The following is a 17154-nucleotide window of genomic DNA, read 5'->3' as shown; positions in this document are numbered from 1 at the left end:
TTTTGGAAAAACACAAACATTCAGACCATAGCAGTTGTAGAGGCTAAGGAAAAGAGTGCAAAATTACCTTTGGATTTCTGGTATGGCACCTGCAGAGTGGTACAAATCTATGATTCACTTCCCCAAATACCTGCAACCAAACGTGTTTCAAAATTCAGAATTTGACAGCCTGTAGTCTCAGTTATTTGGAAGGCTGAGACTTGAGCCCAGAAGTTCAAGGTCAGCCTGGGAAACATAATGAGACCTTGTCATATAAAAAAAAAATTCAGATTTTTTTAGATGTTAGAAAGGTGATATGGTTTACATATCCAATTTAAGAGTGTACCCCAGCAGGGCCTGGGCAGTATTATATAATCAAACAGTACTATTTCTACAGTGGGACATAATCCACTAAATTGGATGCACAATAGCCTCCTGACGGTTCACCCAGGCTTTGCTCCAATTAGGTTCAAGTTTTGCTAACAAATGAGTTAAATTCTATTTTGTTTTCAGAGGCTGATTTTGGCATTATAGGTAAGAAATGGTAAAACGTACTACTATCTATAGATAGAATACAGAAAGTGAGCAGGTTATTTGCTCATTTGTTTGGTTTTTGATGAAATGAAAGTTCTGGTTTGAACATAAATAATCTCCAGTGATGAAGAAAAGTTAAAGATGTCCAGCAGGCAATCATATTGAGAAGAAACTCATCTGGACAGTTTGAAACTAAAAATTATGCGAAGAGGTGTACTTGGGGGAATATTCTCTAGATAGTGCCAAAAATAAGAGCCCAACTCTCAGAATGACCCAAGAAAGTGTCATCTAATGGTCAGTAGTCTTAAATGACCTAGAATTCAGAATCCTACTTGTCTTTGCTTTGTAATAAATGAATGTACTTTGGTCTCTTGCCACTGCTGGAATTGATTTGAATTCAGTGTTGCCCCTGATTGTACGTGACTTGTGTTAAATTTTACTCAAATTACATAGTATGAATTTCCTTTGATACTACCTAGATGCATAATTAAATAGGTAATTGAAAATATCTCCTTCCTTTTCAATAGGACTTTATACCTATAAAAGATCTACCATTCCAAATGTATTTTTACACTCCATGGATTAGAGAACTGAATACATGTGAAGATAATTCAGGCACTGATCATTTCCAGAATACTATATATGATAATATTTTCCTTAGAAGAAAAATTTCTCCCACCAAGAATGTAGAGGCAGATTAAAATTGAAAGTGTCTATGGAAGGCTTAATCATCCAATCAGAGCTTCTAAGACAACATTCCTAAAATATATTTTAATCTCTCAATGTAGTCTTTTGGTGGGCGGGGGGGTGTAATTCCTATAATTTGTATCTTATACTTGTTTCATAATAAAAGAGAAAGCATTAAATATTAACAGAATATAAACTGAATAATAAACTGGCTATGTTTTCTCTAATAAATTTTTCAGACTCCACCCAAAACTCAATCATAAAACTTTAAGAGTTTAGAATAGAGCTGGATAGAATGTTTTTTCCCTCAAACTTTTACTTAATTCTTACCATGAAAATCCCCTCAGAAAAATATTTCTAGTTTTTCCTGCTCCCAAATATACTGCGGCACGATGAGAACCCATTTAACACAAAATAATGTATAATGAACAAGGTTTCATATACTTCCTAAGATTTGAAAGATTTAATCTAGCACCAAGGTCCTGGAGCCTCAAGCCCTACAATAAATGTTTAATCAGGATTACAGTACAGTTTTTAAGAAATAGTTTGTTTTCTTTTGTGTGAGTGGGTGTGTGCCTGTGTGTGTGTCTGCACATGCATTTATGAGACAGAGAGAAAGCAAGCTGGTAGAAAAATCAGCCTTTAAAAAACATAAATTCAACAGGATAGTGCTATTTTCACATTGTAGGCTCCAGTACCTTTGTGGCCATAAAGCAGTCTAATGTGTTTAGACCAATATTTTAAAAAAATTAAATAATGAACATCCATGTTGTAAGGTTAAGCATTGTTTTATATTAATAAAATTTGTTTCATTTATATACATTCACACTAGAGTTTACTCAACTGAGGCATAAGTTAGTTATTGAAGATTGCAGTAAAAGGGAAAAAAAAGTTTAAAGAAACTTAGTGTTAAGGAAGTGTGCTTGAAACCAAAAATCTGGAGTGTTGCAAATAGATGAAAGGCACTGGGTCGCTGCCTTATAAAATATATTTTAAGCCAATATAATAAAAGGATCAGAAGACTAAATAATGTTATCCACATTGACTTAAAAAATTAACTGTGGCTTGGAAGTACGAAGAAGGAACTAAAACTCACAATTGACATGGCATCGTCAATATGCAAGCTATTCCACAGTGAGAGGAGCATGATGCCTTCACTGGGTATTCTCAGTGAAGTCAGGCATCATTTGAACAAGCAGAAACGAGAGTAAATCAGAGCTGAAGAAAGAACAACGGGCTATTCTATAATTACAAAGGCCTAACAAATTATATGAAATAAAAAAAGAGAAATGTCTAATGATACGTGAGAATGTGGGTGGTGAAAAGAAAGATATAGGAGTCATGAGTCAAGCTACTGGAATGACCATGCCATCTCTGGATGAAATGAAATTAGAACACCTCTCTTAGCTTCAATTTTTCGCAAATGGATGGATTGACTACTAAATCTCCAAAGTGAGAAAGGGATCCCGAAAATGCTAGGTTGGAAGACAGTCCTGATTGTTTTTAAGGCTTTGTTATCTGAATCTAGGAAAGTATTATTTTTCCTATATAACAGATAGATTAAGTCACACTGTTACTGTAGCTAATGTTACATTTCTTACTAGATGTTAAGAGGAAAGAAACTCTGATAACATCTGCCCAATAAGCAATGAAGATTAACACTCAAAATTCAAGGAACAACTCCCATATTTAATATGAAAACAGTATTGAGCACATTTATTACTTGGTATGAAGACAAGATTAAGAGGTCAGGTGAGAGTCTTTTAACAAATGTAGAAAAGTCCTGGTTGAATTAATAATTACATCCTGTTATGCTGTGGTTGGCTTTTAGCTTTCCATTCAATCTTAAAAAGCAAAAAAAAAAAAAAAGAAAGAAAGAAAGAAATAACCACTACATGTTGCACAGGGCATTTTAAGTCAAATGTGCAATTAAAAAAAAATATTTTTAAAATGTTCGGAGATAGAACAAAACAAATCTATTGAACTTGTTATTTATTATTAGAAACTTCTACGTACAAATGTTGGCTAAAGTAATATAAAAAGAAATATTCTACGTACAAATTGCTTGGGAAGTTTAATATGTGCGCTAGACTTCAGATATTAAAAGTTACAAGAATCTAATTGCAGGTGTGACTTTAACCTCATGTATTTTTGCCACAAACTCAAAGAATAATATATACAATAAAAGAAGCAACAGATTTTCCCACAAGTAGAGATTTTCTAATTAAAATGCTGTCACTTTTATATTTTTTAACTATACAATCTGAGTGTAAATGTCTTCATTATGTAGCATAACTTCTATAGCAAGTTATGTTAACTTACTAACGTTTTTCGAAAATTGGAAATATTGGTAAGTTCATGGGGTTCTTAAATAGAAATCGTTTCTTTGATGAGTTTGAAAGAGAAGGAAATAAAAGTCTAAGATAAGCGCCAGTTTCACCCTCAATTCTTAGGCTTCAGAAAAGCCTAATTAGGCAGGGAAAGGAATTTGGGCCTGGCACACCCAAGCTTAGACGTGGCAGGATCCTGAAACTGTTTTTTTGAACCTTTGAGTCATGCCACAGCCAAACCATACCGCGATGTACAGGTCCTTAAGTCAACAGGTCCTCTGACGAGATGGTGTGTGGTTGGTGAGTGGCAGTTGGATTTCCTCCTGCCACTGAAGAAAAGAACTCTTCTCCATTGAACAGGAAAGTGGGCCCAGCTCTGGCTTGGAGAGCGAACCCGGAAAAGTGCAGAGTCGAAACACAGGGAGAGGGGTGTCCGCGTCCCGGCCACAGAGCGCTTTCCAAACCACTCGGAAACCATTTAAATGGCTCCGCGGCCGCGGTTTGCAGCCTAGAACTGTCTGGGGTCCCCGGTTGGGAAAGTTGCCTGGCAAAGCCATGCCCCTCGCCGTCGCGGGATGCCCTCTCGGGCAGAGGGGCAGGAGACAGATAACCGGCTAGCCGGAGGGGAAGAGCGCCCGCCTGGCGGCCAGCCCTCGCTCTCAGGGTCCCTAAGCTGCGACCCTCCCAAGGGCAAGTCCGGGGCCACCAGGACTTTGGTCTCGGTCCAGCTCCTCTGGGGCCGCCCCATAGGGAGTGGCGGGGGGCACCGTGAGCGAGAGGGGGTGACCGGGCTTCCCCCGGGGTGCCACCTGCCCCGTGGCCGGGAGCGCTTCTTTCGGGTTCTCTCCAGGGGCAACTGAAACTCTGCTCTCGAGACCGTCTCCAAACGGCCACCCGGACCGCAGCCCTGTCCCCAACACGTGAACCCCCGCGGCTGCCTCCCGCCTGCTCTAACGCAGCCCAGGGGTACCGCTTCCCCCGCCGCCCGCCGCCGGCTTACCTGGTGGGTGGGCAGGGCAAGGCGGCGGGAAGCGGCGGCCGGGCGGGCGCTGGACGTGGGCCGGGCGCCAGGTGCAGGTGGCGGTGGCGGCGACTCCGGTTGCTGTCGCTACAGTTGCGGCTCAGTCGAGCTCCTCCCCCGCCGCCGCCTCCTGCCTTCCCGCGGGGCCTCCCGCGTCGCCTGGAGAGGCAGAACCGAGGCTCGGCTTCCTCTCGGAGTCTCCCAGGTGAGCTCCAGCCTGAGACGTCGGCAGGGGCGAGGCCCCGCTCCCGCGCCTGCGCGCCAGCCTCCCGCCCCGCCCCAGTCCTACCTGAGCGCTCCAGGTGGGAACCGTGGACCGCGCGCGCGGGGCGGTGGCGCCGTCCTGGCCACGCCTGGCTGCCGCGCGGCTTTCCCCTGCGCAGTTGGCAATGCTGCCGCTGCTGCGCGCGAGTCGTGGCTCCCGGCCGGTCTACATTGGAGGAATCCTGCACTGACCTGGTGGCAGCGATCACCTTGTAGCCAGGACACAGTCTGCTGAGTCCTTGAGTAACCAGAAGTTCTAGATTTCCCCCACACGCTTCCTCCCTTCCTCCTCGGCTCGCCAAAATGAAGGGGTGCGCTGCCTCCGAGGGCCACTTCGGGAGGGCAGCAACTGTTGGCTCTTGTGGTTTCCTCGGGCAGGGTTCAGCAGCTTCTGTCACCAGTTAGGTTTCGTGAGCTTCCTTCCCGTGTAGTCTTGATTTCATCACTTGACTCACTTCAGCGCAGCTAGTGGTTTCCGTTTCTGTACGCGGGCGCTCTGGTAGGAGCGCCTCACGTCCAAAGGAGGAGTCTCCTTCCAAAGAAGAGCCTCTGGTATTTGGCAGAGCCTCGCCAATTTGGGGCGCACCTCCCCTTCTTGGGATGCTCTCAGCAGGCAAACCAATTCCCAGGGGAGAGGGGAAAACAGAGACAACAGAGAGAACCCTGTCCCTGTTTGGAAAGAGATTGGGATTTCCTGGAGAGGGCTTGCTTCTACCTTGGGTTTGTTTGAAAGCTCAGCATCTATTCTGGAAAGGGACAACGCAGACTCCAGGAAGATGGTCGGTTTTGCTGTTGTTTTTAGACAAAAAAAAAAAAAAAAAAAAAAAAAATCGTTAAACAGTATTTGTTCCGTTTATGACACCACTTTCTGTTTCAGCCTTCCTTTTGCTGCTATAACAAACACTGACACACCCAAAACCCAGACTTAAAATGGCCTTTGTACCTTTCTATGAACTAATTTATTTGGCTCTATCCCAAAGTTATATAGGGATATAAATAGAAAACTAGCTAAAAATTTTTGGTGGAGTGTTTAATCATATGGTGAAAGGTTTTCCTATAAAGTTTAGCTGTGGCCTTCCTTCTACACTTTGACATGCTCTTAAGGTACTTATTTACTGTTTTATTAGGGCTATGTGTGACCTAAAAATAAGGTTCAAAATACAGGTTAATATAGTATCAACAAGTGTAGCTTTAGTACTTGACTAGTTTATGACATTGGTTTTAGCATCCATAGTACTATTTCATACTATGACACCTATGAGTTAGGTTTAAGACTTTAGTAACTTTGCTTGTTTTACATGTTGTGGTTATTTTGCAAGCACCAAGGAACCTTCATGTATTTGCGACATTTTAATGTCAGTACCTACATGCAATTGCCGAGTTCCCTCTCCCTCCAAAAACAAACAAAAAACAGTTCAGAAGATACTTGTGTGTACTGATATACTAACTTGGTAATGTTTTTCCTTAGGTCTAGGTCCAGAACTGAAAATACTAGCTCCTCAAATTCTTTTCTCCTTCTTCTTTGTCCTGCAACTTTGTTGCTTTCCTCTAACTGGAGGTTAATGTTAGCCTTGGAAAATTTGCAAGGTATCCTAAATGTATAACCAGGAAACCTGTATCCTTTGTCATCCACCACCCATCTCTGAATGAAGCAAGAGCCAAAGATTGTCAGCGTTTTATGTTCCACCAGGCAAAAAGCAATGCCTTTCACGGATAATTAGGACAGAGCAGGTAGATATAGAATAGCAAAATCTGGACTCCAAGGACTGAGATGCATTGATAGTGAGACTAGTAACATCAGTAACAACTGAAAAGAGAAGCTGGGGCAGACCTATAAAAAGAGAGAGCAAGCAAAGAATGCTGGATGAGAAGTGAAAAAAGAACAGAGGAAACATAGAAATGATCAGGAGTTACTAAAATTTGACTGTCGGTTTTACAACGAAGACAGACAATTTAAAGAAGGAAGCAGTATTTCAGAGTGTGGCATTACTTGTGCAGGTTGAGTGTCCCTTATTTGAAATGCTTGGGACAAGAAGTGTTTTGGAGTTAGGATTTTCTCAGATTTTAAAACGTGTGTGTGTGTGTGTGTGTGTGTTCATATATATTGAGATATATGTATATACACATATATATAATGAGATGTACATATATATATGTAATGAGATATCTTAGGGATGAGACCCAAGTCTAAACACAAAATTAATTTATGTTTTACATATGCCTTATACACATAGCCTTAAGGTAATTTTATAAAGCATTATAAATAACATTATGCATGAAAGAAACTTTGTGTAAAGTACTTATGTGTGAAATTTTCCATTTGTGTAATGTTCGTGCTCAAAAAGTTTTGAATTTTGGAACATTTCAGACTTTAGATTGGTGGATTAGGGATGCTCTAGCTGTCCTATTTTACACAACATTACTTGTACTGTTTCAGAGCGTTCTGAAAGCAAAGTCTTAAAGCATTCTTTGCTTGCTCTCTCTTTTTCTATTTCACAATAAAATTAAAATGCTGCAGGCCCAAGAAAAAAAATGTTATACTGAAATATTTAATGCCTCATATATAATCAGATGCAGGCTTTCGAAAGTATCATCCTATTCAAAATTATGAAATAAAGAATTTGCTTTATAAAGGGAAATTAGCATTTCATCATAAAATAAAATCCAGGAGCCTTAGTGTAGACATGGTTCACCGAAATAAGCTAGTTTGAATAGTACATGTTTGGCATATAATGACAGTTAAGATAGAAAATTGGACTGATTTTACACAGGAAGAAAACGAAGAAAACATTCTCTTTCTCTCTCTCATACACATACACTATTTCTACACACACACACACAGACACACACATAGACACACACAATTAGACACAAAATGGTCATTTGTATAGATTTGAAACAATACCCACTCTTTAATAATTTCCATTAACATTTAAATTAATGCCATGACCAGAGCCTGGCACTTAGTAGGCACTTAATAAATATGTGTTAAATGAATAAATTGACCCATCAAGTTTTTTTACCCATCAAGTAAATTAACACACATAGTATCTTCAGCAATTTATAGGTCTAAAAATGGTTTTACCCACCAGTCAGGAGAAAATAATCAAGGCAGGTAAGAATGCTAGCCTGGTAATCTGAACTTCAAAGTTCTAAGAACAATAGCTACCAGCTTTCACATACCTACATTTCAAGAGACACCACACAAAACAACTTACACTCCTACAAGTTACTTTACATCTAGCTTAATTATTCTCTTCCACAAAACAAAATAATGGTACAAGATGATCTCCAGGTTTCTTTACATTCTGATTCATATAAGCTCCTTGCCAAGAGAGTTGTGCAAATAGATAAATAAGCAAAACCTTCTGGATACAGCAATAATAATTAATGGAAAACAAAGATAACAAAATTGAAATTAACCGAGATCAAAATTTTAATTCATAAAAGTAATTATAATATATAACGTGATAAGTAAATGTGTACAATTGCTAAGCCCAACTTTAAACTATTGTAGTTTGTTTAATTGTTGGTTATACAACTTTGCTTTGAAACATACTCTAGAAGCAGCTTTGCCTCATGAGGGAACTAGAGGTTTTAGTAAGGATCTCAAAGTCAGACTGAGAGATTTGGCTCAAAGGCTGAACAGATTGGAATAATTTCTTCCCAAATAAGTAGAAGCGTTCAAATGTTATTGATTCAAGCAGAGGATAGAGGTGGTATCACAGTCAAGAACCATAAATATGCGGGTTTTAAAAATAATGATTCAGCATCATTCTCCATTGTGTTTAAAATATTACAAGACTTAAAACAGTGAAAATATAAATAGATTATTTTAGTATGAACTTTTTTGGACATTGTTTTGTGTGATTCCCCCCCTGTAGAACCTCAGAATAATCATCTCAGATTTTCAAAGTGGTACACATACTGTGAGGGCACATGTTGACTTAGATTACAGCAAAACTGTCTTGCTAATTGTGTATTCTTAGTACTTGGCACATAGTAGGTGCTCAATAAATATTTGATGAAATGTATCGAATAGAGTGCATTGTTTCAAGCTTTTAAGCATTAGCATAAGAACAAAAAGAAATGTCATGCTGAGTCAGAATAATATTCAATCTAACTGGCTCTAAATTCTGACAGTGGCACCAAAGAGTATTTTGTGGGAAACTACGGTGACAGTCTTGCATGATGTTGACCTCCACAATGTCCTCCGGTGTTCCTTACTCACTCTTTTCCTAAATTTATTTCTTTTTTCCTGTAAAATGGTTTTTTAAATGGAAAAGAAATTAATATTCATTATAGAAAAATCAGAAAATACACATAAATGAAAAGAAACTAGTTTTGAAATACTCAGAATTCCTTATACCAAGATGAATCAGTGCTATCAGACCCTTTCTATCATATATCTTGCCAGAATTTTTTTATTGAAAAAGTCAGCAGGGGGCCTGGCATGGAATGGGGAAAATAGAGGGATACACAGGCAGATTTGTAAAATTAAAAACTAGATTGTTCTGGGGACTCATTTTGTAGCCAGCATTTTCTACTTAACATATAATTCTATGTCAATACATTTATTTTACAGCATTACTATTATTATTATTCTTCTTTGAGACAAAGTCTCACTCTATCGCCCAAGCTGGAGTGCAGCGGCACAACCTCAGCTCACTGCAACTTCCGCCTTCTGGTTCAAGCGATTCTCCTGCCTCAGCTTCCTAAGTAGTGTACAGAATTATTTTAATGGTTGCCTGATATCCCTTTGTAAGGATTTATTTAATCCATCACTTACTGTTGGACAATGAAGATTGCTCCCAAATTTTGATATTGCAAGCAGTGATGTAATGATCACACCCTCTTCATCTGTTGAAACACTTATGATGACTTTATTCTAATTGACTTTTATTTTGTTTTTGTTTTTGTTTTATTTTATATAAAGACAGGGTCTCACTATGTTGTCCAGGCTGCAAATGAACTCCTGGACTCAAGCAATCCTCCTGTCTTGGCCTCCCAAAGTGCTGGGATTACACGCATAATCCACCAGGCCCAGCTTATGTTTGTCTTTTGAGATAGGGTCTTGTACTGCTGCCCAGGCTGGAGCACAGTAGTGCAATCATATCTCACTGCAGCCTCAACCTCCCAGGCTCATGTGGAAGGAGGCTCAGCTTCCCAGATGCTCTAACTGAGCATAGCCCCCAGCCACCTGCCAGCTCAATGCAACCTGGTGATGGACCTAAAGCAAATACCAGCAGAAGAAGCACCTGGTCAACCCACAGAATCATGAGAGATATTAATTTGCTGTTGTCTTAAGTCAGTAAGTTTTGAAATAATGTTTTATTTAACTGTTTCACCTAAGTTTGGTCTCTTAACATGAACATAAGCACCTTTTTTTTTTTTCTGCATTTGTACAGCCTTTGTACTTTTTCTACTCATACAGAGAAAGCTTTTAAGATGCAAAAGCTTGAATGTATTGGAATTTTAGAAATCTAAGCCTTGAAGGACTCTGAACAAAACTATGCCAAAAACCATATATTTGAAGGATATGTTCTCAGTCTGAGCGAGTTTTCTATTTCCACATCAAATCTTGATTATATTGGTGCAGAACAGAGAAAGGAGAAGAGAGTCTGGGGTAAGATGGTGGGACAGGGGTGGGCACTGGCAATGTACCTGAGTAAAGCCCAGTAGCCTCTCACCATGCTGGAACACCATATTGCACAACTGCATGGACCACCATTCACATAGAATAAGATGTTTAGTAATGAGTCTTGACCTTTGAAACCAGACTGGTGAGAGGACTCACAGCAAAAGTGAAGCTAGGCTCATGGGCCCTACTGTGGAGATTGGTAAGACCCCAGGGTTTTTCCTTGCCCAGTGTTAAGTAAGAATACAAAACATTTTCAAAGAGAGTCCTGAGGCAGACAGGCCTTAGGGAGTCCCGCAGCCCTCATGTGCCCCAGGAAATGCAGAGAGCCCAAAAAAAGGTTTTCAGTTCCAATGAGAATTGTTTAGATCCATGTTTTTGTAACTTATTTTTTACTGGAAGAGAGGCACATCCATACATTTACTATTGCCTATGGCCGCTTGATACTACAATAGCAGAGCTGAGTAGTTGTGACAGATATCATACGGTGCCCAAAGCCTAAAACGTTTACTATCTGGTTCTTTATTTTTAAAAGTTTTTATATTAGATGAAACACAATGAACTGGTAAAACTTAAACCTTGTATAATAATAGAAAACAAAAGTTAACCACGTAGACCATAATCAAAGGGCCCATTGTCTTCAGCTGCTGACATTGGAACCAGGATGTAGTGTCAGAACATAAAAGCCTGGATACCTGCAATGGCCTAGTACCAATTTTCTCATACCAATGCATTCTACCACTCCCATCTCATACCTTATGCTAGATAGGACCCATGCACTATATCTGCATTTCTAGTGACACAGGAAAAGTCCCTGATTTTACTGAGATTTAGTTATTGCCACATGGTGTAACAGGGATTTGAGAGAGAAATTAACCTCGGGTAGAAACATAGGAATATAGTGTTAGATTAAGTTTCTTATATACTTAATTCTGTCTTCAGAAACTGGCACCCACTATAAAGCCTTCCACAGTCATAAGCACAAAATCAGTGCAAAGGAAATACCTGCGAATGTTCTGCCTCAGAAGGTTTCTCATTTGGTTTTTTACCTTAGAAAACTACATGATAGCATGTTAAAAATAGTTTTTCTATCATTTTGCCATTTCATGTAGGAAACATATTGTTCACGTTTTATATAAGCTTTTTCTGATGATGATGATGATACTTGTTAATTTTCATCTCCTTTCTTCACTGTAAGTTTTTCTATTCCCTGAGACAACTATTTCTCTCCCTTGTCCTAAACCCCAAGGATACAAGAGGTACATAGGAAAACATCTATGAAGTGTGTGGGAGGAGACAACAGGGCAGGGGTCCAGAGGTCTGTGGTTTATTGCACATAAAACACTGGAAAGTGCTTTGGATGATAAGGAAGTAGCTTGTTGTCCTTTGCAGTGGCCTGACATTCTTACACTGGGAAAATCTTACTCCCCACTTTGAGCTGGGATGTGGGAGCTGGGAGGACATTTACTGAGTATTAACTCTGTGCCAAGGATTATTCCTCTATTATATCATTTAGTCTCCAGAAAACCCTACATAAACCTTCAGGTGAGGAGACCTCAGTGACAAGCTCCAAGATGCATAGCTGAAGAGCTGGAATGTAAAAGCAGGTCTGCCAGACTCAAAAACCCATGCTCTATAAACTATATCACAGAAGTTGTGGAATAATTTTACCTTGAATCCAAGGGTGAATTATAGGTCATTGCTAGCTTGCCATTCGGCATTCGTCAACAATTTCTACTTTCCCAGTTTCTGTTCCATTCATATAAGGATCTACAGGGTTTTCATGTATAAATTTTACAAATTTTCAAATATAATAAAGCCAAAATTGTTCATTTCACTTCATATAGAGATTCCTTCAAATGTAAGATTCTATGAAATAGAGTGTCATACCAAAAAGCAAACATTTTACTGACTGCTGAAATCAAAACCTTAAGGAACACAGGAAACTCTAGATAACTCAGAGGAAAAAGGGGTTACAAAATGGGGTTGACTCGATGCTTCACTTAACAATAGAAACATTGTTTGTTGATTTGGGTCCTTTATAACCTTAAATATAATGAAGTTGCTTTAATAAATCGATTGTTATAATTTTGGTATAATTATATAATAACTTGGTCTGTGCTATTTTTATTTATTTATTTATTTACTTATTGATTTTGAGACAGCGTCTCACTCTGTTGCCCAAGCTGGAGTAAAGTGCTGCGATCTTGACTCATGGCAACCTCTGCCTCCCAAGTAGCCACCATGCCTGGCTAATTTTTGTATTTTTAATACAGATAGAGTTTCTACTAAATGTTGCCCAGGCTGGTCTCAAACTTCTTACTTCAAGCAATCTGCCCGCCTCAGCCTCCCAAAGTGCTGGAATTTCATGTGTGAGCCTACCACACCCAGCTGTATGTGTTATTTTTAAAACAGAAAATGATCCAAAGTAATTCTTCATAATATTTAATAGTATAATTTGGTCTATTAAATTATAACTAGACAAAATAAATAAAATACTTCTATATTGATACATTGATGTAAAAATAAGGTCTCTCTTTTAAGTCTCTCCATAAACTTGAGAGTGAAAGACTTTTGGACCAATAATTCTTAACTAAAGCAATTTCTTGACAGAAGCAAAAATGTTAAATGAGAAGATACAATAAATTTAACTAATATCAAAAGTGGAACTGTAAGTTTTATCATTTAACTGTATTGAAATACATACAAACCACTAGATGTATGGAATTTCAGAGGCATTTAAGGAGTCATTCTAAAAGTGTATGAAACTACTTCATGAAAAGGTCAACCAAAATGAGAAGAGAATACTCATAAATAAAAATATTTTATAATACCTCTATTATAAAAGTTATTTTACAGTGACTTTTTATTTCTACATATTGTGAAACACAATAGACCTGAGACAGCCTGTCAGTTTGCTTAATGGAATTTGACTTTTCGCAGCCTTACAGACCACAAAAAACTGGACTTACCAGTTTTGCCATCTTATCTTTTTTTAAACAGCAATTAAACGCTGCAATAATATCATAGAAATCAGGAAATAATGTTCCAGACCACACACAAATGGATGAGTTACGAAAGACTGAAGGATTATATTACTTTTAAAATATTTTTATTAGAGAGAATAATGGCAATAATTATTAGCACCCTTCGTTTTATGCCATTTTACTCAAATATTGAGTAGTTTCAAAGGAACATTTACTAAATTCATGCAATATATGAGGAATCATAATACAATAAACCACTATGTACCTACTACTTATTTTTAAAAAATAGTATTTTGTATCTACCATGGAACCCTCTCAGGTCCTGTCCCCTCCCTCCTAATTTTGAATTTTGTGTTCAATCATTTTCTCGTTTTTCTTTAGTGTTGCTGCATATGCCTAAACAAAATACTGGTTAATTTCATACTTTTTACAGCTTTGTATATGAATGAAATGTATGTATATGATTTTGTTACTTGATATTTTTGCCCAAATGAGGTAGATGAGATTCATATATGTTATTGCATATAGGTGTAATTAATTAATTTTCACACTGTATTATATTAATCCATTCTGCTCTTGGTGAACATTTGAAAAATCTCCAGGTGCATGTGTGAGAGAGATTGCAAATAGTGCTAAGAACATTCTTATACTCTCCTTCTGGTTAAAGAGCATGTGAAAGAGCTTCTCCTGGAAAAATAGCTAAGAGTGAAATTGCTGGGTAGTAGCAAATTTACCAGATAATGCCAATTATTTTCCAAAGTGCTTATATAACACATCCTTATGGTTTTAATGGTATGCTTCTTTACTAATTTATCACACACACACACACACACACACACACACAGGCACACACACATACACGATATATAGATATATCATTTGATTATATATGTATGTATATGTAACTCCTTTTCTGAAAATGATTTTATATAGTAAAAATCTAAATAACAGTGTTAGTGCTGCCTTTTTAGAAAACCAAAAATTGTGAAAAATGTGGTCGATTGGGAATTTTTGTCATTTGTTGCCAGGAAACAAAATATTAAGGAAAAAATGAAAAGAATGTTTTAGTTGTGTCTTAACAGATGGAAAAGCAAATGTATTTATCTTTCATTTGCTTTCTATTACACTTCTGATGTCTTCATTTATAGGACTAAAATATGCATTCACTCTATTTTCAATGTTAGTCTTTGGTCTTCTAAAGAAGCCCAAGAGCTGACTGGTGACATTCAAAATAATGTGTTATGCAAGAAACCAAATTTAGGGATAGACCATACTTCTTCACCTGTAACTCCCCAAAACCAGCAGAATTGGAACACTGAAAAAGAGTTTAAGATGTTTCTGTCTACTCTGTAACTCTTATTGTACATTTTTCTCTTATAACAATTACCACTTTAAGTTGAAGAGGATCCACTAACTGCCCAACTGAGTATATTTCAAATGCTGTAAAAGTTCAAACTTGACTTAATGAAAATCTTCTGGGTACAATGCTACCAGAAGCACATGCTTCTCATTTATACCTAATAAAGTTTCTTTAATTGGTGAAGGCCTACAAGAATGTGATGTTCCTTAAAAGAAACACATTGCAAAATTCCAGAAAATGGTTCCCTTTATACTCTCTTTGTGTAAATATTCTACTTTTCAAAACTTCTCAATATTATAAGAACTCCAAATTATGTGAATTAAAATCAGGCAAATGGTAATATTATCTTAAAATGTTCCTAGAGTGGCACCCTCCCAGTTCTTGAACTCTTCTGTTTTTAATGTGTGGGTCCCTGATGGTCTCTTGCATGAGAACCAGAAATCTGTAAGACTCTATCTTGCAGTTAAGATAAAGTGGCTTAGGTACTTCACTGTGTGTTCATTTTAGTGGTGCAATGCACTCACTAATATGCTTTATTAATACGAAATAAGTAACCCAGTGTATGTATGAGCAATCATTGATATTAACCCAATGAGAAATTATTGGACACTAAGTACTATGATAAGAAACATATCACAGGTCTCTGTTGCAAATAAAATAGAGAACTGCAAAAATGTTCTGAGTTTTCTAAGCAAAATATATTGGGCCCTAAATTATTTGGCTGTTGTTATGACTTTGTTGATGGGGAGATACTCAACACAGAGATGCTTTTCTAATCAGGAATCCAATATCACAAAGCATCCACCATCAAAATCAAAATCATACCTCAAATAATAATAGTATCAATGGAATATTAATGATTGCTTATTATATGTACCATCAATTTTATATAGTTTGTACAAAAGCTTTTTCAGGTAGGTAATATTACTATCATGTTGCAGATGAGGAGACTGAGTTTTAGAAGGTATATGTGAATTATCCAAGGTTACAAAGCTAGTGAGCAACAGAGTGAGGATTCAGCTCATGCAGGTTGATGTAGAAGCTATGTGCTTACTACACCATGCAACTCTAGTAAGATATGTCTTCCATTAGTACCTTTCTTCGTACATGTATGAACTCTGATGGTCCAAACATATACAAGCACAAGGTGCATACTCTCATGCCTGAATGAAATACCTGCTGTGAATACTATGCCATGGGAAGTAAAGTAAGGACACATTCACCCTTTCCCCAAGCAGCTTGCAATGTAGATGGGGGGGTAACATATGAACAAAAATACATATAATCACAAGCAAAATATGTCAATAGCCATAAGAAACATATTATGGCAATGCACAAAGGAAAGAACTCCTGTTGGCTAAGTGGGACAACAAGAGTATTTATAAAGCAGGTAAAGTGAATATTTTGGGGAAGAGTGAAGTGGATAATCAGGATTTTGCACAAAGCATGCTTTACAGACAAAAGTTTAAGGTATGTTGTAGGTATGACTTGTTTTATTCTGGTTGGGCTAGAACAGGGCATGCATGAAAAGTGCCTACAGACTGGGCACTCTCATACTCTGATGAATTTGTACCAAATTATTTAACAATGGGGAACCATTGAAGTTTTGAAGCAAGAAATGATATCATTCATTCAAAAAGTATTTGTGGAGTATCAGTATGTTTTTGGCACTGTGATAGATGATGGGAATATTGAGGTGAACAAGACTTGTCCATTTCCTGCACTCATAGATACCACAAGCTGATAGGGAGAAAGAGGCCAATATTCACTATGACTAAGAAAGTGATGGCCTTGCATGCAACAAAAGCAAAGCTTCTGAGTAGAAAAGACTTTGATGGTTTGATTTATGTTTCCTCTATAACCTTTTTTTTTTTAAAGTAAACATTTTATTTTAGAATAATTTTAGATTCTATTACCATTAGATTCTAATATCATTTAAAGGTAATTTAGAAAATTTATTTCAATCACTATTAAGGTTGCTATTTGATTATTTAATGAATATCATTCTATGTCATAACTCTGTGGGACAAATTTCAAAAAGACTAACACGTTTAAACACCAGTTAGTTGCGCCATCCAAACTGCTACTGTAACTAGATAAATACACATGTTAAAGAAATGTCTTTGGTACATCTGTACTTGGCTCTGATCTCTCTGAGCATAGGAAGTCACAAAGTGTTGAGCCGGAAAACTTCGTAATGACCAAAGAAGTATTACGAACCTAGAAAGGCCAATTGTAAAAGAAGTCAACAAGAAAGGTATATAAACTGCCCCAACTATAATCAAACACTTACATGAAAATAAATTGTAGGTAAGACCTGCTCATATTAAAGATTTTTCATAGAAACATAAACT

At 37.7% G+C, this 17154-nt stretch overlaps 1 protein-coding gene and 1 long non-coding RNA gene across 2 annotated transcripts in view; both read right to left on the bottom strand.

The window, feature by feature from the left end:
- Positions 1 to 4765, bottom strand: part of GALNT3 (polypeptide N-acetylgalactosaminyltransferase 3) — a 45810-nt gene extending 41045 nt beyond the window's left edge. The window contains exon 1 of the mRNA XM_002749379.7: positions 4531 to 4765. The gene's annotated coding sequence lies outside the window, so the exon portion shown is untranslated. The remainder of the gene's footprint in view (positions 1 to 4530) is intronic.
- Positions 4766 to 5162: 397 nt separating this feature from the next.
- The window catches only part of LOC144576648 (uncharacterized), a 47063-nt gene continuing 35071 nt past the window's right edge, over positions 5163 to 17154 (bottom strand). Inside the window, exon 4 of the long non-coding RNA XR_013518899.1 lies at positions 5163 to 5604. This is a non-coding gene — a long non-coding RNA (uncharacterized LOC144576648). The remainder of the gene's footprint in view (positions 5605 to 17154) is intronic.

Source organism: Callithrix jacchus, chromosome 6 (genome assembly GCF_049354715.1).
Source record: "Callithrix jacchus isolate 240 chromosome 6, calJac240_pri, whole genome shotgun sequence".
In the NCBI taxonomy this organism is placed as follows: domain Eukaryota; kingdom Metazoa; phylum Chordata; class Mammalia; order Primates; family Cebidae; genus Callithrix; species Callithrix jacchus.
The sequence above is the reverse complement of the archived record's forward strand: the minus strand, read 5'-3'. Positions and strand labels throughout refer to the sequence as shown.